Consider the following 24,870-nt stretch of genomic DNA (forward strand, 5'->3'; position numbering starts at 1 on the left):
GTTAATTAAATTCACCGTCTCATGCGGATTCTTGTCAGCTTGAGATGGCAAATGACCCTGTTTCCTTGTGGACTGGTTCGCGGCTAATTGAGCGACTTGCGTTTCAAGTGACTTGATGGATGCATCTTTCTGTTGGTCACTTAATTGCCATTGCTTTGTCAACGACTGCAACATCGACTTAAGCTCACCTAGCTCACTTACCCCACCTAAGATGATGCACCTTGATTGGGAGGAGGAAAGGAAGGAGGCTTTTGAAAGCCTTATTGAGCCTTATGAGGGGGGATATATGGCTGCTGCTACTGTGGTGGAGGAGCGAGATTGAGCATATTTTGACTTGTCCACCTCAAATTGGGATGGACTGCCCCTTGATTGTTGTAATAAGAACCCCCTCCTTGCCTGTATTGTTGAAAACCGAGGACCTGTTCTTTCTCAATAAGACAATCAATTGCAGTATGACCGTCATCTCCTCCACATCTCTAAAAAATGACAGTTTCCTGTCTAGTCAGCAAATGAACCGCCTGTGGCTCCCCAGCATTTTGCGGCTCAAATTTATCAAACCTAGCATTCATGGCTTTCAGCTGAGCAACGACTGCCTTATCAACCGAATGAACTGTTTTAATACCATCCCTTGGATTCCCATATTCAGCACAATGGGTTGCCATCTCCTCAATAATGGCCCATCCCTTATCATCATCTGTATTCTTTTGAAACCTTCTGTTGGATCAGGCGTCAAGAATAGCTCTGTGGTCATCGTACAACCCATTATAGAACTGATTGGACAGAAACCATGGATCAAAACCATGGTGAGGAAGAGACCTCACCAACCTCTTGAACCGACACCAAGCTTCATAGAAAGTCTCATCAGGTGCCTCCTTGAAACTAGTAATTTTTGCCCTCAGCTGATTAGTGCGCTGAGGAGGGAAGTATCTTTTATAGAAGGCAAGCGCGAGAATTTCCCAGATGGTGATACCAGCAGCTGCACGGTCCAAATCGGTCAACCACTCACGGGCTGAGTCAGTCAGAGAAAAAGGAAAGAGCACCTCCTTAATCTTGTCTTGAGTTACTCTCTTTGTAGCGGGAATAGTAGAGCAGTAATCAGTAAAGACCTCCATGTTCTTCCTTGGGTCTTCACCCGCCACACCCCTATACAAGTTTCTCTCCACCAGATTAATGTAGGACGAACGGATATCAAAGGTGTTGCCGTCCTCAGTCTGGAGATTAAAACCTTTAGGAATAGAGGATGTTGTAGGCTCCGAATGATTTGCAATATTCGGCATTTTTACTCGTTGGCCGGCAGAAATGAGATTATCTTCTACTAAAGATTGATCTTCAGCAAATAGAAAATGTTGTAGCTCGGGCTCGAAAGTACTCAAATATTCCTTTCGAAGTTATCTTTGCAGACGGAGTCTATGCATAAACAGTCTCTCTGGCTCAGAATCAGCTGAAACTAACTCCGATCTATTCGACCTAGGCATAAACAACACTGAAAAAGATAAATGAGAATTGTCTCAAGGAATAAACATTCCCTGAGATGGATAAAAATAAACGAAAACAAGAATAAATAGGGCTATTGCCTCCCCGGCAACGGCGCCAAAATTTGACAGGCTAGTCGTATACCTACCAAAAATAACCAACTGGCACTAACTAATATAGTTAGGGAAGTCGGGTCGATCTCCATAGGGAGGCAAGATATTTGTTAAAGGACCGTCTATTTGGTCACAAATGGGGGGTTTGAATTTGTTTTTCTAAGCTAAAAAGGCTTAAGGGAAAGAGTAGTAAAGAAAGAGCAGTAAAAGCAAGAAAATATGAATAAGAGTGATCAATAAAGAGGGAACATGTCGGGATTTCGGTTCACTACGGCAGTCTAATGACTCAACTGCAAATAGTCTAGATAATTTACTGTGAAACGGATGTTGAAAGGTCCTTCCGGTCCACTTTCTATCCTAGATTTCCACTAACTTAACTTCCGTCCTCATTAGGGTAGTCTACTTTTCATAGCAGGTCTACTTAGTCCAATCTTCCGATCCAGGAATACATTTAACCAGATTAAAGGGTAACTTAGAAGCATGCACTCAACTAAGTCGGTATTATAATTAATTCAATTGCCATGGGTACATATTCTTACAAATAAGTCATCTAGCCTACTCACTACATCATCACATTTCTACCGTTGATCCCCTTATCCCAACAGAATGAATTTAGCTACTCATGCTATTAATGTTGTCAAGATTAATAATGATTAAATAACTAATAGTAAACATGATGAAATAATAATGAAATTGCATAAATAAAACTTAGGGCGGAAATTATGAGAATAAAAAAAGAGAATTAATGCAAACAAAGGAAAGATTAAGATTAAAATAAGAAAGAGATTCTAATAGGAGAATTCCGGCGTAATGAACACAAGATCCGAGCAAAATAATCCCAAAAGCAAAGTTACAGTGAAAAGTTTAAGGGAAAGATTAAGAGAAGAGAAAGTGGCGTAATACTAATATTAAGCAGTGTAAAACGTAGACAAGAAGTGCAAATGACCTAATTAGTTCACGCTTAAATTGAAAAACTAAGTCCATTAACTAAATAAGCAACATGGACTAATTAAAGCCCGTGAAAGACTCAAAACCTCTCGATCGAGTGGTTTGAGACAACTCGATCGAAGACTTCAATAAGTAAACCACTCGATCGACCAAAAATGTTACTCGATCAAGTAGACCTGATTTCCAGCATTTCGATCGAGTACAATAAAGTACTCGATCGACCTCCTCAGCACGTGAAACCACTAGATCGACCAAGAAAACGCTTCGATCGAGTGTTCTTCCTCCAATACAGCTCTAAACTCATTGCCGACTGCTTCGTTGACCATTCCTTCACGCATCCCAATGCAGTGCTCTCGCTCTAAAGTTCCCGTCTCCTCAAAATGCATGAAAAACAGGACGAAAGGGGTACGATTCCACTACTTCCAGGTTCATTCCTATAAAAGAGACCTAACGAACCAAAGGAGCCATTTCGGGGCATAATTGATGTGACCATAATTAGCGCATATTTAGCCCCCGAATTAGCCTTGTTCCCATGCTTTTTAGTGCATATTTGGGTCATTTCTTATCTTTAGTTCTTTGTCTTGCATATTCTTTGAGAATTTGATCCCTTGGTAGGAAAGGAGTAAGAATCTTGCATTTTCATGGCAAAACGAGACTAAATTGATCGAATACAATGACCAAGCATCAAGGAGAGACAAGATTAGAAGGCCTTTGTACATATTATAGTAGAAGAGCAATGTTGATAAAGGATCCTTGAGTCCCCAAGGAAATCCCCAAGGAATTTATGAAGAAAAGGGAATAAAAGAAGAAGATGTCTTGCTAAGTGACAATCCGTGCGGATTGTCACCAATCCGGCCGTCCCCCAGCTGCACAATCCGTGCGGCTTTCCTCGAATCCGCTCGGATTCCACCTCCACAATCCGCCCGGATTCCCTCGAATCCGCTCGGACCCCATCGCCAGAATCCGCCAGTCCCGACCTTATTCTGCCTGGATTCTAGCACAGCACGGTTTCCTCTTCTCCAAGCTACAAAGAAAGAAGCCCTTCCTTCGAAAAATACCGGCTCCTCCTTGCTCAATCTAAAAAGTGTAATTACTAGTTTAGCCCTTAGTTAACCCTAATGCATCCTCCCTAATTTCCACTATAAATACCCCATTAGTCTAATTAGAGGAGCATGTTCTTCTTATCAATAATTAGAGTTGTTAATATCAATCAAATCTCTCTTTAGTTTTGTAATCAACAATTAATTAAGTTCTAATACAAGTTTTATTTCCTTAATCTCTCTTTTGTTCATCCTTTATTTTGGGTAATTGAAGATTATTTGGGTTATTGTTGGGAGATTGACAACCTCTCAATCAAGCATTCAAGTACTTCTTTTATCTTTGCTTTATTATTGGAATCATTAGTAGGTATAATTCTCTTAATCCATTTTTAATTATTGTTAATTACTTTCATTTATTCATCATGTTTCATATTGTTGGTATGATTGACAACCTTGCTAGCATGATCAACATGATACTGAGTGAGCAGTCTCTTAGCTAGGGTTAAATGGGTGATTAGGGGAAACCAACATGGGGAATGATTCATGCTTAAATTAATATGCTTTCATGTTTTATTTGCTTGCTTGTTTTGATCTCAACTCATGCACATGTTATATTTGATGAAATGCTAAGCCTATGAATCCTTGCATTTACTATCATCTTCTATCTTTTCAATGAGACTTGTAAGACATAACCCAACTCGAGTCTCATTAGACCATGCATGTTGTTGAGTAGGGAAGATTAAGTAGACTTTTAGGTGTTGTACAATCTAATCGATTCGGCTCCGGGACCCAAACTTTCCTAGGATTGTAAGATATAACCCAACTCAATCCATCGCAACAATAATTGCTTGCTTATAATTTGAGAACATGTTTGTATGATCAATTCCCATGATTCCCCTATGATCCCATGACACCCTAGTGCTTTTTAATCAATTGTTTACACCCCTTTAATTCATCTTGCTTGTTTATTTTCATTGCTATTTTAGTTTAGTGACCTTCTATATCAACCCAATTTGTGACACCCCTTAGACACCACTAGTTGCAATAGAAATCTCATTTCAATACCCGTCCCTTGGGATCCGACCTTTACTTGCCTCTTTACTAATTGTAGAGTTGTTTGTGAAGCTATAAATTGTGTTTTGATTCGGACGTGACCCAACAACCACACCTTTAATTGTGAACACGAAACGGACCGATCAAAAATGGCGCCGTTGCCGGGGACGGTGTTTATTTGATTTAGATTTCCTTTTTATTGTTATTAGTTATGTCTTTCTTCGCCTTGGGGAAGTAAAACTCCTTAAGGTTTGTTCTAATTGTTTTCGAGTTGTTTGATATTTTGCATGTCTAGAAGGTCACAAGGTGATTTGTTACCTTTTGACCGTGAAATCGAAAGAACCTTGACGAACAATAGGAGACTTGTTAGGAGGAATTTAAGAGGTATTAGTGAAGTTGTTCAACCAACTATTGAGTTCACCAACCCTTTCGCAATAGAAGGAGAGGAGAACCCATTACACAATACCCCACAAAATCCACCTACAATGCCTAAATTCTCGTCACACTCCGTACCCACCGAGGAGAACCTACCCAATGGTACTCCTACACCGCAACATCTAACCGGAAATTTTATTGCCAAGTCCGCCTTCATCCAATTAGTTGAGAGGAGCCAATTTGGGGGGATGCCTAGTGAAGATCCTCATTCTCATATGGAAACCTTTTGCGACTATTGTGATGCAATCTCTCAAACGGGTGTGCCTCAAGACCAAATTAGATGGGTCTTATTTCCTTTTTCTCTAATCGGCACAGTGAAGCAATGGTTGAAGGGCCTTGATAAGGCCACCCTCAGAATAGATTCTTGGAAGAAGTTGGCTCTAGCCTTCTATAAAAAATTCTACCCACCAGAAAAGACTAACATGCTAAGAGCTCAAATTACGGGTTTTAAGCAAAGGGATGAAGAATCTTTGTACGAAGCTTGGGAGCGGTTCAAGGGAATTTGTCGCTCATGTCCTCACCATGGACTTAGCGAATGGTTTTTGGTACAACAATTTTGGAATGGTTTATATGAAGATTCTAGGAACATTCTCAATATGGGATCAAATGGAATGTTCACCGAAGTTGATGACAATCAAACATGGAACAAGATTGAGGAAATGGCGGTCCATAACTCACAATATAGTAGATCTCGCAAGGCTACTAGAGGAGGAAAGCATGAAGTGGACTCCGTTACTCAATTGGGTGCTCAACTTAGTGCTCACATTGACACAATCAACTTGAAGTTTGAACAAGCTATGGCTAGACTTGAAGAAAACTCAAAATCATCAAAGCATCATGTTAATGCCATGACGGCATCCTCATCAATCCCAAGTGGGATATGTGAGAATTGTGGAACTTTGGGACATGACCAAGGTGAATGTAGGGGAACAAATGAACAAGTGAATGCTTTCCAAGCATACAAGAGTGGTACCCCTTATTCCAACTTTTACAATGAAAACACCAAATTCCATCCAAATCTCTCATACAAAAGCCAAAATGTTCAAAACCCTCAAACAACATACACTCCACCACCCATGAGAAACCAAAATCAAAATCCATATAATCACCAAAATTACCAAGGCTTTGATGTCCAAAAAGCGGTCCTCCAAATGCAAAAGAATCAACAAGAATTTTTCACTCAAATGCAAAAAGATAGCAAAGCAAAGGAAACCACCATCAACAACATTCTAGCTCACACCAAGATGTTGGAAACACAATTGACTCAACTAGCATCTTCAAGCTCACAAAGACAAAAGGGGCAATTACCACCTCAAAGTAATCCCCCTAGACATGAAACGGTTAGTGCCATTCACTTGAGAAGTGGTACAAGGTATGAAGCACCGAAGAAGCAAGTTGAGGATGAAGTTGTGGAAGTTAGTGAAAAGGAAGAAATTTTGCAAAGCTCCAAAGATGGAGAATCATCAAAAGAAGAAAGTTCAAAGAAAAATGAAGACAAGGTCAAGGAGAAGGAGCCCAATGTGATTAGACTTCCTTTTCCAAGTCGTCAAGCCAAGCCCAAATTTGATGATCAACTTGGAAAATTCATGGAAATTGTCAAGAATTTGGAAGTCTCAATTCCTTTCACGGAATTAATCAATCACGTGCCGGCCTATGCGAAATACATGAAAGATATCCTCATAAAGAAGAAGTCGATCCGGAAGCTTGAGACTATCGCCTTCACTAAGGTGAGTAGTGCAATACTTCAAGGAGTTCACCTCCAAAACTCAAAGATCCGGGAAGCTTCTCAATACCGTGTACCATTGGCGACACAACGATCAACAAAGCCTTATGTGATCTAGGGGCTAGTGTGAGTGTCATGCCGTACTCGGTGAGTAAAAGGTTGGGGATGGGAGAGCTTAAATGCACCAACATCACACTCCAAATGGCCGATAGATCGACGAGGACACCATTAGGGATATGGGAAGATGTCCCCGTGCGAATTGGGAAGTTTTTCATCCCGGTGGACTTTGTCATTGTTGATATGGAGGAAGATTCCAACATTCCAATCATTCTAGGAAGACCTTTCCTACACACCGCGGGTGCGGTAATTGATGTAAAACATGGTGAGCTCACTCTAGAAGTGGGAGATGAAAGCATAACTTTTAATCTTGACAAGACTATGAGAGCTCCCCGTTTGCATGAACCATGTTTCATGATTGATCATTATAGCCGAAAGGATGAGAGGAAGAAATCAGAACTCCAATGGTAGAAGAAAATTGAAGATGCTCCATTCAAAGAGCAAGTGAATTGTGACAAGGAGAGCTTGCAAAGCTCATCAAAATCAATCAAGGAAGAAGAGGATGGCCTCATTGGCCAAGAGAAGAAATTGGGAGAGTTGTCTCCATCAAATCAAGAGATTTTCAATGATCAACTTAATGAAGTTTGTGGGCTTTGGGACGACGAATTTGAAGGGATTTTTAATCCCTACATTGGTAATGCCATCGATCAAGATCAACAACAAGGGCAAAGGTCTATTGAAGACCTCTACCATGATAATGAACAAGCTTTCGATTACTTTTTTAAGGTGTTGAGCAACATCAACAACACCTTGGACATGCCCCCTTGACATCTCATCAAGAATGAGAGTTTGGTGGAGTCCTCCCTAAACCACCACTTGTAAATATTTCTAACTCCCTAACTTACATTTCAATTCTTGTATTGCATTTTTTGTCATCTTTGGATTTTTATTTACTTTGATCAAGATAATTGTCATGTTTGAGAGAAGTGAGGGAGGGACTAACAATTTCAATTGATGTGTAGTGCTTTACCTTAGTGTGGGGATGACAATTGCCTAGGCTATCCATGCCTTAGTAGTGCCCCCACAATGACGAACACGAGACATGAAGAAAGAATAGAAGAATGGTAAGGGAAATGCATTGTGCACGGATGGAACTGAATCCGGGTACAAGGGGTCGAATCCGAACGGATTCCAGAGAATCCGCCCGTCTTCAGTAATCCGAGCGTACTGGGTCGAAGACGCACGACTTTATAAGCTGAGATTTTGGAAGATTTTTGACTGTAAGAGAATCCGGGCGTCTTGGAATATAATCCGCCCGTCTCTGCAAATCCGTCCGTCCTGGACTGAAGACGCCCGTCTTCTCTGCTGAGGAAAACAAGAAAAATTTCCTGGACTGAAATCCGTTCGTCTTCAGGCAAATCCGCCCGTCCCGTATCAAGAAAATCCGAGCGTCTTCTTCTAAATCCGCCCGTCTTTAGGCGAGTTTTATAAAACCCAGAAAGAGCAGAATCAGCCCGGATTGGGTAGAATCCGCACGGATTGCCCCTGCCGTTCGAAAATTTCGGTCTTTATAAAATCCCTCCCATCTTCCTTCATTCATTCATTCATTCATAAACACTACCCACAACATCAAAACCCTCATCCTCTCCATCACAAAAACAAAATCCCTCAACAACATTAACCAAAAACAAATCAAATCATCCTTCTAACAACAAATCAATCACTCTTTCTTCAATAAAAATCAAAACCAAGCACAAAATATTCAACCTTTGAGTCGATTTTTGAATTCATAAAGGCAAAGCCTTTCACCTTTAAATCGATTTGGGTACACTACAAATTGAAGATTTTTCATTCTTTTCTTGGTTAGTTCATCAATGGCAAGGACTAAGGGAGCAACAAAGGCAACAAAGGTACCAAAGGCTAAGGCACTCTCGCAAAGGCAAAAGGCTCTTCAAACAAAGAAAGCATTGGCTATGGTGAGAGCAACACCAAACTTGGAAGCGCAACAACAACAACAACCTTCTATGGGAGCAACAACACCTTCTACTCCGGATATTGATCAACTTTTGCATTATCCGGAGGTAAATTTTATTTCCGAAACCCATAGAAATACCTTTGTCAAGTTTGCTAGGAAGTCATTACAATCCACCAAATTTATATGTGAAGATACCTTAGAAAAATTGGGTGTTCTTGAGCAAACTAGAGCCTTTTTCAAAGCCATGGGGTTGAAGAAATTGTTTGAAACAAAGGAATTGACATACCCCTCCCTTACCTTGGAATTTTTGAGTTCTTTGAAAGTCACCAAAGTTGAGAATAGGGAGAATCTCGAGTTTCGTCTAGCTAATGTTAGTAGACGCATTTCCTTTAGGGAATTGAGTGAAATTTTGGGTCTTAGTGATGAACCGCGTTATTTTAAGAATTATGGAAAGTATGACCCCGACCCTCTTTGGGAGGCAATTTTCGGGAGGAAATTTGAGGACTTTCATGCGAGTCGTGCTCTTTTGGTCCACCATCCGGGCATAAGAGTATGGCACAAGGTCATGGGAAACAACATAATTGAAAGGAAAGATACCAACCATTTCACCAAACTTGATTTTATTCTTCTTGAATCGGCTTTGAACATTGGAAGAGTACACACCAAGCCTTACAATTCTTTGAGGCTCTTGGTAGATAGATGGCTCAATATTGATTGTGGGAAGAAGGGCACTACCGTTATTGTCAATGGCGGCCTAGTCACTATCCTAGCTAAGTACTTTGATCCTAACTTCAATAAGGATAACAAGTATAAAGCAAAGGAGGGTGGCCATCTTGTTGATTTGCATACTATGATACACAAGTACAAGTGGGTTGCCCATAACCCCCTTGACACTAAGTATGGATGGCTCACTAGTGAAGCTAGATCATTCACCTTGCCTTCAAAGATTTGCCGTCTAAGCGTTCACCGGACCAATTATCTACTTCCCCTTTCTAAAGAGGCCGAGTATATTATCCAACAACAAAAGGGTGAACTTGAAATGCCCTCCTCTTCCATTGTCATACCACCTTACCCCTTTGAGTATCAAGAGTTCAAGCCGGAAGGAGTTGAAGCTAGAAATGATTATGTGACTCTTCTCATGCAAGCAATGCACAAGCAAGCCTTTGAGGACCGGAAAAATGCTTACTTGGCTCAATATCCACCCCTCCTACACTTAGCTAGGCAAGGACTACTTGACCCATCATGTCCTTTGCCTAGTTGGGCGGATAGAGAAGTCCTATTTCCGGGTGCATCTAAGGTCGTTTCGGGTGACAATGAGGTTGTTGGTAATGATGAAGAAGTTGATGATAACATTGATGAAGAAGCAAGTGAAGAAGGAGAAATGGATGATGAGCAAGATGAGGAAGAAAGTGAAGAAGCAAATGACAAGGGAAGTGGCAATGTAACCACTTTTAATGAGGAAAGTGATGGTGATAACATGATGGAAGATTAGCAAGCCTTGGAGACTCCTACCCTCTCATGGTTTGTCTATTTCTCTCTTTGTTTTAATTATAATTTTGATCATTATCGGAGTAGTCCTAGCACCATAGAGGACTCACACCTCGGTACCATTGAGGTGTTCTCATTTTATTGTTCCCATTTTCAAAATCCAAAATGACAAATTAGTTTCATGCATTGCATAGTGTGTGCATGAACTACACCCATCCTTGGACATTATCAATAGTGTCTCACTCGGTTTGGGGAAGTTAATGCATACACAACGGGAGGTAATCTAAATTATCCTCTCCGTCATAACAAAAACCATGCATCATGTAGTGTAGCTTAGTGTAGATTGCATTTAGTGTAGAAATCATGCATCATCTTTGCATAATTTCCATCATTTTGGCCATTGAGGACAATGCCCATATTAGTGTGGGGATGGGAATTCTAACATTTAACTCTTATTCAAAAATCCAAAAAAATTGAAAAATTTCAAAAATCATAAAAATTTGAAAATTGAAAACCTAAAAACATGTTTATTTCCCTTTGTAGTCTTGTGTATATATTGTCTTGTATATATTGTGTTTTTTCTATCCTTGTTCACATTGATTGACTACGCCACAACCGAGACATGAGGATAATGAAGACCGCATGGTATGATCTTTCCAATCTCCTTTTTCCTCTTTATGTTAATGACTATGTGGCTTTATTTTGATTGATGCGGTATAACAATGTGAACTTAGGACTTGCCTTTAGTTTATATGTCATATTAGTTGATAGAATCACTTGCATTAGGATGTTTATATTAGTTGCATCATGGAATGTAGTTGCATGTTAGAAATGTTTTGAAAAATGCCTAATTAGGAACTTTGACAAGAGCAACTAAGCCATTACAAATACTTGTTCAACTTAAGACTTTGTCTACTAGAATGATTGTAAAACACCCTAGATAGTGTCATACTAGTGTCTTTTGACCCATGACCCAAAGCCTAGTCAAGGGTTTGCATGTGAGTCACTTATCCAACTCTGTGATGCGATGTGGACTTGGTTAACTTGTCTAGGTGACCTTGATTGACCTTGTGGTAAGGCAACCCAAAAATATTTTCTATCAATAAGCTTGAAGTGCTCATTTCAAAGAAATTTTGTCATGTGGAAGTAATCTAATGCCAAGGAACCTCAAATGTTATGGATTGTTGAAAGTTGAGAAATTTAAGTTGTTTTGATGGAGGCGTACCACTTCGATGTGCTTTGGTGCGGGATCCATTGAATTCGGGCCCCATACGGTTGTGAATTCGGCCGCCCAGAGACAGAGTGACTATCACCCCGAAAAGCTATTGTCTAGAGGTTAACCGGTTGCCTAATAAGCGATTGGCGAAAGCAAAGGACACTAGCCCGGAAGGGACAAACCCCATCTTAAATTTTTGAAATGTGAAAGTGAAATTAGGACAATTTTGAATACTAGTCATATCCACCCGTTGTGAATAAAGAGTTGAGCATTTCATTCCCAAAAAGCCTTTTGTCAAGCCACTTGGTCGAGCTTGGGACGATCCATGACCTTTACTTTTGTAGAGAATTCGAGACTTGTCATGTCATATGCCACTAGCATCATAGGGATCATCATTCCACCACCATCCGATCGCTCTTGACGAAAGCATTTGGAAATTGAGGACGAAAGTAGTCTAGTTTAACACCATTTGGAGGTGATTTAGTGCCATCCTCTTAGCCTTAGTAATTTGTTGAACTAGTATTTGTGAAGGATTACATGCTCTTAAATTTGTTCCTCTTTAGTGCCTCCACCACTTGATGAGGAAGTGGCTATTCCTTTTTGTAGATGCATCCATTATGTGATTTTGTGTGCTTAATGTTTGGATGTGTCGCAATTTTGGCAAGACCTACCTTGCCTTGCAAGAAGGCATCCTACCTTATGGTTGTCTTGTTGTGAGTTGAAGGGGCGGAGTGAGACCCTCTAATTGTCTCATATCGGCTATATTATTAGGATAGGTTTGTATTGGTCCTAGTCTTTGTCACCTCTTTACTCGGGACGAGCAAAGGTTCGGTTTGGGGATATTTGATGTGACCATAATTAGCGCATATTTAGCCCCCGAATTAGCCTTGTTCCCATGCTTTTTAGTGCATATTTGGGTCATTTCTTATCTTTAGTTCTTTGTTTGCATATTCTTTGAGATTTTGATCCCTTGGTAGGAAAGGAATAAGAATCTTGCATTTTCATGGCAAAACGAGACTAAATTGATCGAATTCAATGACCAAGCATCAAGGAGAGACAAGATTAGAAGGCCTTTGTACATATTATAGTAGAAGAGCAATGTTGAGAAAGGATCCTTGAGTCCCCAAGGAAATCCCCAAGGAATTTATAAAGAAAAGGGAAGAAAAGAAGAAGATGTCTTCTTTGAGTGACAATCCGTGCGGATTGTCACCAAATTGTCACCCCCCGTCCCCGCTACACAATCCGTGCGGCTTTCCTCGAATCCGCTCGGATTCCACCTCCACAATCCGCCCGGATTCCCTCGAATCCGCTCGGACCCCATCGCCAGGATCCGCCCGTCCAGACCTTATTCCGCCCGGTTTCCAGCACAGCACGGTTTCCTCTTCTCCAAGCTACAAAGAAAGAAGCCCTTCCTTCGAAAAATACCGGCTCCTCCTTGCTCAATCTAAAAAGTGTAATTACTAGTTTAGCCCTTAGTTAACCCTAATGTATCTCCCTAATGTCCACTATAAATACCCCATTAGTCTAATTAGAGGAGCATGTTCTTCTTATCAATAATTAGAGTAGTTAATATCAATCAAATCTCTCTTTAGTTTTGTAATCAACAATTAATCAAGTTCTAATACAAGTTTTATTTCCTTAATCTCTCTTTTGTTCATCCTTTATTTTGGGTAATTGAAGATTATTTGGGTTATTGTTGGGAGATTGACAACCTCTCAATCAAGCATTCAAGTACTTCTTTTATCTTTGCTTTATTATTGGAATCATTAGTAGGTATAATTCTCTTAATCCCTTTTTAATTATTGTTAATTACTTTCATTTATTCATCATGTTTCATATTGTTGGTATGATTGATAACCTTGCTAGCATGATCAACATGATAATGAGTGAGTAGTCTCTTAGCTAGGGTTAAATGGGTGATTAGGGGAAACCAACATGGGGAATGATTCATGCTTAAATTAATATGCTTTCATGTTTTATTTGCTTGCTTGTTTTGATCTCAACTCATGCACATGTTATATTTGATGAAATGCTAAGCCTATGAATCCTTGCATTTACTATCATCTTCTATCTTTTCAATGAGACTTGTAAGACATAACCCAACTCGAGTCTCATTAGACCATGCATGTTGTTGAGTAGGGAAAATTAAGTCGACTTGTAGGTGTTGTACAATCTAATCGATTCGGCTCCGGGACCCAAACTTTCCTAGGATTGTAAGATATAACCCAACTCAATCCATCGCAACAATAATTGCTTGCTTATAATTTGAGAACATGTTTGTATGATCAATTCCCATGATTCCCCTATGATCCCATGACACCCTAGTGCTTTTTAATCAATTGTTTACACCCCTTTAATTCATCTTGCTTATTTATTTTCATTGCTATTTTAGTTTAGTGACCTTCTACATCAACCCAATTTGTGACACCCCTTAGACACCACTAGTTGCAATAGAAATCTCATTTCAATACCCGTCCCTTGGGATCCGACCTTTACTTGCCTCTTTACTAATTGTAGAGTTGTTTGTGAAGCTATAAATTGTGTTTTGATTTGGACGTGACCCAAAGACCACACCTTTAATTGTGAACACGAAACGGACCGATCAATAATTCAATATAAAACAGCACAAAAGTACATGGAAATACGTGCAAAAATAGGCTAAAAAGACTATATAAAATGCACGTATCAGGAGCATTGGGACGTGAGCTTGACTTGGACCATAGTTGCTGTCTAGATCACTTTGATTAGTAATCACTTTATTTATTCCACTGCGAGTTGTATCAATTTTTATATTATGTCTAGATTGAATAAGTTTTAATAATATGTAATCGCTAAGTTTTAATTAAAGTACTTTGGTATTGTTGTACTTTGTTATTCACTACCTCGGGAAACCGAGATGGTAATAGTCCTATTTAGTTGGGAATGTCTAGCTAAAGGCTCCTGATTAAATGGGCGTGTTACAAATTTATATAATTCAGTAGGAGATTATTATATAAATGAAAACTTGTTAAAATTGTTTTATGAGTATTTTTATTAAACGATAAATGTTAATTTCTCCTTTCATTTCCGATTTTGTAGTAATCACGATGGCTACTTCTAGTCAAACCGCCACAATTTCTAAAGATTCATGGCTCCGTTCTTTTATGGACAAATATGTTTTAAAAGCTGGCGGTAGTAATTTTAAAGACTGGGAAGAACAACTAAGATTAGCTGTTGCATGTGATGGTAAATTATGCTACCTATTCGATCCCTCTCCCCCTTCACCTAGTTCTAGGGCCACTACTGATGTAAGAGAGGCATATAATGAATATCAAAGGGAATCTACTGCTGTTAAAAAGTTTTTAATTTTTGCAATAGATCCTGCCTTACAAAGGCAATGCGTCAAATTCCACAATGCTCACGAGGTATTCTCAAGGCTATCTACCATGTTTTCTCAAGCCCCGAGGATAATTCAATATGACACCGCTGTCTGTTTCGTTGAGGCTAACCTCAAAGATGGACAACCTGTGAGTTCACACGTACTTCAAATGATTGAGTACGTGGAAACTCTAGAAGGGCTGGGATGCAAGATCCCAGATGAGCTTGTGGTGGACCGAGTACTCCACTCTCTCTCACATGTCAAAGGATTTACCCAATTTAGGGTAAATAATAATATGACAAACATGAAGAAAAGTCTTCATGAGCTTAATTCTTTGCTTGTGCAAGCAGAGAAGGACATGGGATTGAGTGGGAGTACAAGGAAGGACGTCCTTGCGATAAATGTGAAGGGGAAGAAGAAGTTTAAGAGTAATGCTGGTAAGAGGCCCGCACAGGTTGAGGGCAAAGGTAAGGCTATTGCGAATAGCTCTACCAAGCCTAAACCTAAAAACGGTAATCCTCTTAAAGATACTTGTAATTATTGTAATAACAAGGGACATTGGAGGCGTAATTACCCCAAATACTTGGATGACATCAAAGCTGGCATTGTGAAGCCAACATGTAATTTCTCAACCAAATCTTTTATGATAGACATAAATTACACTTCAAATACAACTTGGGTATTAGATACTGGTTGTGGGTCTCATTTATGTAATCACTTGCAGGGCCTAAAAAGCGTAAAGAAGCTAAACAAGGGTGATGTTGATCTCCGGATGGGTAACGGGTCTTAAGTAGCCGTCGTTTCAGTAGAAACCTATGTACTTAATTTAGCTTTGGGTTTGCAGTTGTTTTTAAATAATTGTTATTTTGTACCAACATTGTCTAGAAATATAATATCAGTATCTGTGTTAGATAAAGAAGGTTTTACTTTTGTAATTAAAGACAAATATTGTACCTTTTCCCCTAATGGGATTGTATATAGGCAAGCTATTTCAATTAATGGTATTTATATTCTAGACACTTGCAACAATGTTTATCATTTAGATAATAAAAGATTCAAAACAGGTGATCTCGATCAATCTTATTTATGGATTGTCGATTAGGACATATTAACGAGAAACGCATTAAGAGACTAGTGTCAACTGGTATAATTAAACCTTTTTATTTCGAATCATTTGGCATATGCGAATCTTGTCTTCTTGGCAAGATGACTCGGGCACCTTTTCTAGGAAAAGGATCTAGAGCTAGTGAGTTGTTGGGTTTAATACATACCGATGTATGTGGTCCAATAACTATCACTACTAGAGGCACTTATGACTATTTCATTACTTTCACCGATGACATGAGTAGATATGGGTATGTCTACTTAATGAGGTATAAAAGTGAAGCTTTTGACAAGTTCAAGGAGTTTCAGAATGAAGTAGAAAACCAATTAAATAAGAAGATTAAAACATTACGATCAGATCGTGGTGTGGAATATTTAAGTAATGACTTTAAAGATCACTTTAAAGACTGTGGTATTGTATCTCAGTTAACTTCTCCTGGCACACCATAATTGAATGATGTGGCTGAAAGGAGGAATCAAACTTTATTAGATATGGTCCGATCAATGATGAGTCAATTACCTAAGTCATTTTGGGGATTTGCTATTTTATCTGTGATACGCTCACTTAATCAAAGTCTCACTAACGCAACTGACAAAACTCCATATGAGATATGGAAAGGGAAAGTCCCAAATTTGCGATACATGAAAGTATGGGGTTGTGATGCTTATGTGAAGAACAAGTCTAACGATAAGCTTGTACCTCGTTCTGAAAAATGTTTATTTGTAGGCTACCCTAAGGAAACTTATGGATATTACTTCTACAATAGTAACGAGAACAAAGTGTTTGTGGCTCGTGAGGCTGTCTTTCTAGAAAAAGAGTTTACTTCTAGAAGACAGGGTGGGAGAAAATTTGAACTTGATGAAGTTCAAGAGCCACAAACTGATGTGACGTTACAGGAAGATGTTCCTTCTACGTCTGACTCGGTTATTGTTCCTTCTGAACCTAGGAGGTCAGGGAGGGTTAGTCATCAGCCTGATAGATACCTAGGTATTATCGAGAAAGATGGTGACTATGAGGTATTACTTTTAGAAACTGACGAACCTAAAACCTACAAAGCGGTTATTCCTAGTTCTGACTATATGTTATGGCTTGAGGCCATATAATCCGAAATGGATTCCATGTATGATAATCAGGTATGGGACCTGGTTGACTTACTTAAAGATGTTCGACCTCTTTAGTGTAAGTGGACTTTTAAGATAAAAATCGGCATGGATGGACATAAAGATGTCTACAAAGCTAGATTGGCGGCAAAAGGTTTCACCCAAGTTCATGGTTTACACTATGACGAAACTTTTGCACCAATAGCTATGCTTAGATCTATTCGGAAAATGTTAGCGATTGTTTCATTTCAAGATTATGAGATATGGCAAATGGATGTCAAGGCCGCCTTCCTGAACGGTTTTCTGGAAGAGGAAATGTATATGACACAACCTGAAGGTTTTGTGGATCCTAAAAATCCTAACAAAGTGTGCAAACTTAAGAGATCCATTTATGGTCTTAAGCAAGCGTCAAGGAGTTGGAATTATCGTTTTGATCATGTTATTAAATAGAATGGTTTTTCTCGAAGTGTTGAGGAACCATGTTTATACATGAAGTTTAGCGGGAGTAAAGTTGATTTCTTACTTTTATATTGTGGATGACATATTACTCATTGGGAATGATGTAGATATGCTTGCTTCTGTCAAGGAGTGGTTAGGAAATCACTTTCAAACGAAATATATGGGAGAAGCTCAGCGCATCTTGGGTATCCAGATCTATAGAGATAGATCTAAAAGGATATTAGCTTTGAGTCAAGAAACTTATATCGATAAGATTCTTGACCGATTTAGTATGAAAAACTCTAAGAGAGGTTTTCTACCTATAGGAAGTGGGATTACTTTGAGTAAGTCGTAGTGTCCTATTGAGCCTAAGGATATTGAACGCATGAAATTGATTCCCTATGCTTTCGCTGTTGGATCGATCATGTATGCTATGATGTGCTCTTGTCCTGACCTCTCATATGCTTTGAGCATGACGAGTCGTTATAAAAAAAATCCAAGTGAGAGTCACTAGATAGCCATCAAGAATAGTCTTTAGTACTTGAGAAGGACTAAGGATTCATTCTTGGTGTTTGGAGGAGAATCTGAATTACGTGTAAAAGTTTATACGGATGCCAGTTTCCAAACTGATAGGGATGATTTGAAATCCCAGGCTGGTTTTGTCTTTTTTATGAACGGAGGAGCGGTTTGCTGGAGAAGTTTTAAGGAGTCTGTGACTGCTGATCCAACAATGGAAGCTGAGTCCATTGTAGCCTCTGAAGCTGCAAAGGAAGCTGTTTAGATTAGACAATTCTTAGAGGGACTGAAACTAGTTCCGACCGCCGAGGATCCCGTCACTTTATATTGTGATAACAGTAGGGCAATTTTTCTGGCAAAAGAGCCCAAGTCTAGGCACGTACTTAGAAAATTTCATGTAATTAGAGATTTAATTGAAAGAAAGGAAATTACAATCTGTAAGGTTGGGACAGCTGACAACATCGCTGATCCTTTAACCAAATCATTGTCCCAAGCTAAACATGATAGTCATGTAGTTTCTATGAGATTGAGACCCTGTTGTAAATTATGCGATATGTAATAATTAAGATATTGTATTTATTATTTCATATATGATAATTGCATTTATCGTTTAACTCTTATCTTCAGTTTTATCTGAATTTAAATACTTTGTTTTGTCCAAATAGGTTGTATTGACAACGTCGAACCCCATTAAAGTGAACTGGATTAACATTGTATGTTGTCCCTAGTTACTTAATGAGGTGACATCTCGGAGTGACTAGATTGTAAGGCGATTGATGACAAGTTCGACTGTCATATGGTCATAGTGATGGCTGGTCGATTACATAGGCAGATTGTGAGGCGATTTGTTTAACAGTGACCGTTTATAGAGTCCTTTTGTTGTTGGGTCGTGCCGATGATTTCTATTTATTCCTTCAATTAAATTCTTTTGACTGGTGACTATTTGTCTGAGTTGGTGCTGTTTTCCGGTGGCATAGGTTTTTGCTCTAGGTCACGCCGTAAAAGGAGGCCGATGAGCATTTACTGGGTCATTGTGATCTGCATCGAACAAAGAAAATAGGTCAACAAGATTGTCCATCCATGTTATATTTTATCTCAAGGCCACTCGAGGAGAGGTGACTGGAAATGCGTGGCCATGCTCGGATGAGATCTATAGTAGATTATCCGGTCAGACAGTCATTCTCCTGATCAAGGAAACCACTTTATGATATGATCACGTGCAAGAACGACATGGAAGACATCTTGCATTGAGTGGGAGATATTATTGGACAAGAGAATTGGTAATGCACACTTGTGTCAGACAAGTGAGAGATTGTTGGAGTGAGTGTCCTTCACAATAAGTGTGTTTACATATTAAATCTCGTAAAAGAAATATCAGGGATTTATTTTTATTTATTTGTCAGCTTGTCATCGTTAATCGGTAATGATTGGCTGACTAGAGTTTGACATTACTGTCGTGTGACGGTAAGGATCAGCTGATCCCTTTAGGTCACACCTATAGGATGATGCCCAAATGGAAAAACTAATTATTTGTATGAGATACAAATTAATTATATCCTTGTATTAATTGACTTTTAATAAGTCATGGGAATATATTATTTGATGACAAGTTACGAACTCGATCCAAAAGGATTTATTATTGAATTATGTGATAATTATTAATAAATATTATTGAAAATTTATTAATTAATGGTTGATTAATCAATTTTATACGGTATATGTGTATGTTGTGAGGCGGAGGTAATTACCTAATTAAACTTACAAGTTGTAAAATTAGCTAATAAAATTTTATGGGGCACATTTTATATTGATAAAATGGTCTAATAATACTTAAAAGTTGGGTGAACATTATTTGTTAATTTATATTATTTAAGTGTTAAATAAGTAAATTAATATTTAATTATAAAAGATAATTAAATATAGGACTTAAGCATTTATGGGACAAATGTCAAAAATCGAAATGGACCCAAATAAGGTCAATTTGACCGGTTTTTGTAGGCCAATTTGAACACCCTTTCAAGTGTCAATTAAGTTGACACAAATCACATGTTTGTCTCATCCTTTTACCTATAAATACATCTTACATACACTCATGCAAGTGGTTTAAAATTTAGACAAAAATTTCACCTAAAAAATCTCTTTTGGCCGGTTTGACTAAAGGAAGAAAATAGTTTTTTTCCTTCATTTTTCCTCTAAAATCTTTTGATCAATAGTTGATCACCATCAAATATTATTCACATAATTATAATACAAAACAAATATTATTAGAGTAATAATAAGGTTAATTTGATAACTTATACCTTGAATAAGTCATTTTTTCAAATATTATATCTAAGATAACTTTCTATCAAACCTTATACCAAAAATCCTATTTTTTTCCAAACTCAATACCAAATCTCACGAATTGACCAATTTACCCTTACTAATTACTCATAACCACCCTTTGGCCACCCCATTAACCCATCCCTACCATATTAACCCATTAATCCCCGACATCCACCACATCACCTTATCACCACCTCCTATCACCTCCTCCCCCCTTTGATACCACCACTGGTGTGAGGTTGTCCCGGCGAGTACAAACCCGTCGATGCCGCTGTCCCCACATGTCTTCGCGATGGTGTCTCTCTCAGCGTGACCCCATATACCCACGACTCCCACGTCCTAACCATCACCCCCGACCCAAGAAAGCCCACCCAACCACCGAAAATAACTCACCCATAGTAAAAAAAAAAAACTTCAGATCTGATGAGTAGGGAACGATTTCCTTAATACTGCGTACTTCTCAACTAGTCAACTCGTTGGAATAATTAAAACCACATCAAACTCTTATCTCCTCTAATTTCAACTCTTAATTTTCCCAAATATCAAATTCCCTTTCAAGTATCATCAAAAAGTAGAAATTTAAGACAAATTACAATATAACGAACTAAATATACTCTCTTCGATCGGATCAATTTAATATATGTTTGGTCAAATGTCTATGTAGCGAATTGGATTGAACAATTATTTTCGACGGGGGCGGAGGCGAGCCATGGATGGGGTGTAGGTGGGGGTAGTTCGTTTGGCGGTAGGGCATAGATGGGATCAGTTTTGCAAGGTTGTGAGGTGTGGGTGTTTAACGAGGGGTTTGCTTAGGACGACCCACCGGTAGGAGGGTACTTGGCAGCAGTGGTGGTGGTGGTTTCAGGGGGAGGAGGTGGGTCGTTGCGGTGGTGGTTAGGTGTTTGTGGTGTAAGTGAGAGTTGAAGGATTAATGTTGTGGGGAAATGGTGGTGATGGGTAAGTTAGTAAGGCTAAAATCGTCTTTTAATGTCTTTATTTGAGATTTGGTATTGAGGATGGAAAAAAATAGGATTTTTGGTATACGTTTTGACAGAAAGTTATCCTAGTATAATATTTGAAAAATTGACTTATTCAAGATATAAGTTATCAAATTAGCCTAATAATAATTTGTAATATTATACAAGGTTATCCTACATATTATCTAGTTAGTAATATTTAGGATATTTGGACTAATCTTGGGTGCAATCAAAGGAGGTACTTAATATTGGGTACTAGAATTTGGAGGATCATCCATCATTTTTAGCACAAGAACAACAAAAAAGTCTTTTGTTGTGCCCATTTTATTGCCATACATACCATTGTAAGGAACTTTTCATTCTTATTCTTTGCATGCATGTAGTTTAGACCATCATATAAAATTAGCTAGTAATTTTATTGTCATAAGATGAGTTGAATATGGTCTAAATTACTAACATGTCGAGTGGCAAGGGCACTGATGTGACTTATATTTGTGCACATTTAGTTCCCAAACTAGCCTCGTTCCTATACTTTCTAGTGCTTATTAGGGCCGTTTCTTTTATTTAGTTCCCTACATTGCATATTCTTTGAGGTTTTGTGTCCTTGGTAGGAGATGATTGTTAACCTTGAATTTATGGAGCATAGTAGAGCTAAATGGAGCGCATCTAATGACCAAACATCAAAGAGGAGACCATTACTAAAGGCCTAAGTGAATAAATAATGTAGAATGGGCAATGATGAAGACCCCCATGACCCCTCAACGATCCCCACAGATCCTTAGGCAGTCAAAAGAAGAAGAAGGAAAGCTGAGAAAGGATCCGGGCGTCCCGAGCCCAGGCCGGGCGTCTCAACCCTTAAATCGGGCGTCTCACCTTCAGGTCGAGCGGATCCCTGGGCAGCATGAGCAGACTTCAAGGTCAATCCGGGCGGCTCCTTATGAGACTTGTAAGGCACTAATCTTCTTCTTAGGGACTTAATCGTCATTTAAACCCTTAGTTACCCTAATACTTATCCTTAGTATAATACCCCATTGTGTTAAGGGATTAATCACGAAGTTAGAATTTAGCATTAATCAAGTTTATGTATTATTAATGAAGTTATATTGACTTAATTTAATATTAATAAAATCTTAATTCCTCTTTAATCATTCAAGTGTTCTTAGATTTAGTTGGGTAATTTGAAGACTATTTGGGGTTTATTGAAGACTTGACAACTCTTCATCATTCATCAAGTGTCCTTCTATTATTCTTTGCTTTACTCATTTACCATGTTTAACTTTGCTAATATGATTGACACCTTTATTAGCATGTTACCATAATCATGAGTGAGTAGTGTCCTAGCTAGGGTTAATGGGGGATTAGGGGAACTAAAACATGGGGGTAGATCCATACTTAATCTAATATGTTTTCATAAGATTGCTTGCTTGTTGTAGTTTCAACTTACGCACCTGTTATGCTTGATAAATTGCGTGATTGAAAACCTTGCATGCATACAACTCTTATCCATTCAACAAGACTTGTAAGATATAAAGTAACTCGAGTCTTGTTAGACCATGGATAAAGTTGAATAGGAAGAAACTAAATCGACTTGTAGGTGTTGTACAGTCTTCACTAACTCGGCTCCGGGACCCAAATCTTCCAAGGAATTGTAAGGCATAAACTAACTCAATTCCACTACAACAATAATTTGCTTGCAACTATGTAAACACGTTTGTATGATCACCACCATAAATCCCCTTTGAATCCATTATACACTAGTGCCTTAATCAATTGTTTATAAACCCCTATTTGTTTACTTGCCTTGTTTTACTTTCAGTTCTTCATATTTCATTATTATTGTAGTTTAGATACCTCGAATATCAACCCAATATTGTGACACCCTAAGACATAGCTCTCTACAACCGATAACTTAATTCAATACCCGTCCGTTCGGATCCGACCTTTACTTACCACTCTACTAAGAGTAGTTTGTTTAGATTATAAATATTGTTTTGATTGGTTAGCTTAGACGACAAATTTATAACCGAAGCAAAAATGGCGTCGTTGCCGGGGATGGCGTTCAATTGAATTGTTATCATTTGTTGTTTTTAGTTGTGTCTTTCTTAGCCTTGGGGAAGTCAAAACTCCTCAAGGTAGTTTTAATTGTTTTCTAGTTGTTTGTTTTTTGCATGTCTAGGAGATAACAAGGTAGACCTTTACCTATTTATCCCGAAATTGAAAGGACCTTGACCAACATTAGAAGAACCGTTAGAAGGGCTTCAACAAGTGTGGGTATTAGAGAACTTGTGAACATTGGTGTTGTCCAATATGATAGTATTGAGTTTACCAACCCTTTTGCAAGAGAAGGAGAGGAGAACCCAATTCAAAACCAACCACAAAATCAACCCACAATGCCTAAATTTTCATCTAATTCCGTATCGACCGAGGAGAACCTACAAAATCGTACTCTTACACCAACACATCTAACCAGTAATTTCATTTCCAAATCCGCATTCATACAATTAGTTGAGAGAAGTCAATTTGGAGGGATGCCTAGTGAAGATCCTCATCTACACATGGAAACTTTTTGTGACTATTGTGATGCAATCTCTCAAACCAGAGTGACTCAAGATCAAATTCGATGGGTGTTGTTTCCTTTTTCCTTGATCGGAGCCGCAAATAATGGTTAAAGAGCCTAGACAAGGCTACCCTTGGAATTGATTTATGGAAGAAGTTAGCACTTGCTTTCTACAAGAAGTTCTATCCTCCGGAGAAGACTAACATGTTGAGAGCCCAAATCACCGGGTTCAAGCAAAGGGATGAAGAGTCTCTATATGAGGCTTGGGAGAGATTTAAGGATACTTGTCGCTCTTGTCCTCACCACGGACTAAGCGAGTGGTTTCTCGTCCAACAGTTTTGGAATGACTTATATGAAGACTCACGAAATGTGGTTAATATGGGCTCCAATGGGAGGTTCACCGAGGTTGATGACAACCAAACATGGGAGAAAATCGAGGAAACGGCGGTTCATAATTACCAATATAGTAGGCCGAGAAAAGCCAGTAGACGAGGGAAGCATGAGGTGGACTCCATCACACAATTGGGTGCTCAACTAAGTGCTCATATTGACACCATAAACTTGAAGTTTGAGAAGGCCATGACGAAGCTTGATGAAGCCTCCCAATCACCTAAACAACATGTCAATACTATGAAGGCGACATCCTCTATCCCAAATGGAGTGTGTGAGAGTTGTGGAACTTTGGACATGATCAACATGAATGTAGGGGAATAAATGAACAAGTAAATGCTTTCCAAGCCTACAAGAATGGCACCCATTTTTCCATCTATTACTATGAGAATACCAAATTCCATCCAAACCTCTCATATAAGAGCCAAAATGTCTAAAACCCTCAACCCACATACACATCACCTCCATTGAGAAATCCAACTCAAAGACCATACTACAATCAACCCAATGACCGAGCTTTTGATGTTCAAAAAGCGGTCCTCCAAATGCAAAAGAGCCAACAAGATTTCTTTGTTCAAATGCA

General features: G+C 38.8%; 3 non-coding genes across 3 annotated transcripts; 1 reads left to right on the plus strand and 2 right to left on the minus strand.

The window, feature by feature from the left end:
- Positions 1 to 795: 795 nt before the first annotated feature.
- LOC141625711 (small nucleolar RNA R71) lies at positions 796 to 901 on the plus strand. Its single transcript, XR_012535477.1, has one exon. It is a non-coding gene; the product is annotated as a small nucleolar RNA R71 (small nucleolar RNA).
- Positions 902 to 5,484: 4,583 nt separating this feature from the next.
- LOC141624264 (small nucleolar RNA R71) lies at positions 5,485 to 5,591 on the minus strand. Its single transcript, XR_012534073.1, has one exon. It is a non-coding gene; the product is annotated as a small nucleolar RNA R71 (small nucleolar RNA).
- Positions 5,592 to 24,101: 18,510 nt separating this feature from the next.
- Positions 24,102 to 24,208, minus strand: LOC141625466 (small nucleolar RNA R71). The gene has a single exon (XR_012535246.1). It is a non-coding gene; the product is annotated as a small nucleolar RNA R71 (small nucleolar RNA).
- Between the last annotated feature and the right edge of the window lie 662 nt (positions 24,209 to 24,870).

This window comes from Silene latifolia, chromosome X, assembly GCF_048544455.1.
Source record: "Silene latifolia isolate original U9 population chromosome X, ASM4854445v1, whole genome shotgun sequence".
Taxonomy (NCBI): domain Eukaryota; kingdom Viridiplantae; phylum Streptophyta; class Magnoliopsida; order Caryophyllales; family Caryophyllaceae; genus Silene; species Silene latifolia.